At 38.0% G+C, this 2,872-nt stretch overlaps 1 pseudogene; it reads right to left on the bottom strand.

Moving 5' to 3' along the window:
- Window positions 1-577: 577 nt before the first annotated feature.
- LOC102487785 (metalloendopeptidase OMA1, mitochondrial pseudogene) lies at window positions 578-1,966 on the bottom strand (annotated as a pseudogene).
- Window positions 1,967-2,872: the final 906 nt, after the last annotated feature.

Genomic DNA, 2,872 nt, shown 5'->3' with positions numbered 1-2,872 from the left:
CCCTTGTATGTCTTTTTTAGAGGGTTGTCTGTTCAGCTCATTTGCCCACCTTTTAATTGGATTGATTATTTTCGTGCAGGTAAGCTGCTTGAGTTTTCTGTATATTTTGGTTATCAATTCCCTATCCGAGGGAGAGTTTGCAAATACATTTTCCCATTCCAAGGATTGTATCGTCACTCTAGTTTTTATTATTTTTTTCTGTACAGAAGCTTTTTAAACTGATGTAATCCCACTTGTCTATTTTTAGGATTGTCTACCCTTTGGGGGTCTTTTTTAAAAAGTCTTTGCCAGCACCGATGTCTGCAAGTGTCTCCCTTGTTCCCACCAGTAGTTTTACAGTTTTTTTTATTAAGTAATGAATGTTTATTCTGTGCCATTTTCCTCATTGAAGATATTTTAAAAGATTAAAATACATCAATATTTCATGACAACTATGTAGAAGGATTTAGATTATATTTGTAATATACATGATTTGACCCTGAATATCCATATTTGTATTTCAAACATCATTTTTTAAAAACCATAAAAATAATGATTGCTGCATTCTTCATATATCTTGTGTCTCATAAATTTTAATTCAACTGCCAGTTCTTTTCTCAACTATGTATGTTAACGGTATTTGCTCCTGTTTTTGAATGGGAAGAATATCCATTTTCTGTTTCTTAGCAGTGTTATTTGGGTCTTCTTTCTCTGATTCTTCAAAAAAATGATTCACATTGAGTTTGAATAGTAACTGAGTGTCTGGTCCAGAAAGAGGTGGGCCATGACAAATCCCTGTAATTTTGTGAGCCTGGGGCACATAGCCAGCTCAATTTCTGTGAGAAGGGTGTGCAGATAACCATTCAGGGAACTTGGGACAGCCACAAAGGGTCTCCACAAACTCCATCTGCTGCCAAAACACTGAACTGGCTCTTACATCCACATAGGCCTCTGCAGCAGCTGTAGTCTGATTTTGTCAGCTTCAGCCTCCCATGTTATGAAACATATCCTCCTGCAATCTAGACTGGATCCACTGGCCCAAAAGTGCCAAACTATCTTGAGGACAAATGGCCCAAATCATTGTGAGAAAAATCATACCTAGGAAATCCAACAAATGACCCAAGCTAGCCTTTTCTGCAGCATGTCCAAGCATTGCATGTGCCGTCTCTGGGCCCAGAAGGAAGAATAGCTGATGAACATCAGTTATGCTCTTTATAGACCTTTGAAAATAAATATGTGCCCACTCGGTAACACAAAGGCATTTACAACTGGGGAACTGACCATGAACAACCCAACTGGTCTCAGATATCCCTGAAATATCTTATTACATTTAATCAAATGATAGATCACTTCTTTAACAGCCAGACATACTGTGTCTTCCTCTGTTAGCATACCGTTTTTAAATCCTTCCATCCACATTTCACATTCCAGTTCTGATAAAAGTCTAAAGTGCTCTTTGTCCAATAATAGTTTGTTCCTTCCTGTGACTGGACTCACTTCCAGGAGAGTAAAATAAAACACTGTGAATAACAATCCCAAACTGCTCAAACCAAGGAGGAACTTCCACTTGTTCTTCCTCACACTTTCCTTCAATAGTTCCTTCTTGTTAGGAGGAAATGCCTGCCACTATTTCCTTATGTCCCTGCCTATGAGGACAGCGAGTAGCTTCTGCTCTGGTTTAAGAATGATCCACCGGAGGCGGGCCAGCTAGTAACCATGAAGTGTGGAAACCTCTGAGAGCTCTCTCAAGAAGACAGTATAGAGAACACAATGCTGAAAAAGTAGGAATGACTGTACCTCCTTTCATCAGTAGCTGTCTTGAAAAAGAGCCATTCCACATGGTACATTTGCAGGTAAGTATCTCATTCTCCTCACTTTTAGTATTTGGGAGATATCTTCATCTTTTATTATTAAAAGTTCTATAGAAAGGAAAGTTTCTAGGCAGAAGAGTCAACCTATTACACTGATTACTCCCAGGCTCTGACACCTGTTTATCATGTGGTTAATTTGTACTTGATGACATCTGAGTGAGTTTACCGCTAGTGTGTCACATTTTCTCCTGATGGCCCATGTATTAAATAGAAGGAAAACACAGTTTCTAACAGCAGAATGCAGTTCACAGACTATGTGCAGCTTTCTTTTGGTTGATTATCCAGGCAATGGTAAAAACAATTCCTGGTAGTTTTATAGTTTGAGATTGTACATTTAGATCTCTGACCAATTTTGCATCAATTTTTGTCAATGGTGAGAGATAGGGTCCAGTTTCATTTTTCTGCAGATGTATACCCAGTTTTTCAGTGCCATTTGCAGAAGAGATTTTTCTTCTCCCTGACATGGCTGGTACTCTCTGTCAAAAATAATTTGCTGTCTGTGTTGAGGTTTATTTCTAGGATCTCTATTCTGTTCCATTTGTCTACATGCCTGTTTTTGTCCCAGTACCATGTTGTTTTGGTTATAACAGCTTTGTAATATAATTTGGGGTCAGGAAGTGAGATGCCTCTTACTCCCCTCTTTTTGTGCAGTATTGATTTGGCAATATGGGGTCTTTTACGATTCCAGACAAATTCTATGATAGTTTTTTCTTAAAGAACTACTTTATTTATTTATCTTAATTTGACCAGAGAGCAGGGAGAGAGAGTAAGAAAGCAAGTCACCAGTTGCCAGGTACAAGACTTGAACCACAGTTGACCATGTGGGAGTCCAGCACCCTTAACCACCTTGTCACATGCCAGTCCCTATGATAGTTTTTTTTCTTTTTAATTCTTTAAAGAATATCTCTGGTAATTTGATTGTGATTGCATTATTAAAAGTAGATTAATTTGTGTTGTATAGAATTGACATCTCGGTAATATTAATTCTTCTAATCCAAGAACATCAGATGTCCTTCCATGTT

The sequence above is a fragment of the Tupaia chinensis genome, unplaced genomic scaffold, assembly GCF_000334495.1.
Source record: "Tupaia chinensis unplaced genomic scaffold, TupChi_1.0 Scaffold139971_1, whole genome shotgun sequence".
Classification (NCBI taxonomy): Eukaryota; Metazoa; Chordata; class Mammalia; order Scandentia; family Tupaiidae; genus Tupaia; species Tupaia belangeri.
This window is presented reverse-complemented; position numbering and strand designations above follow the sequence as displayed.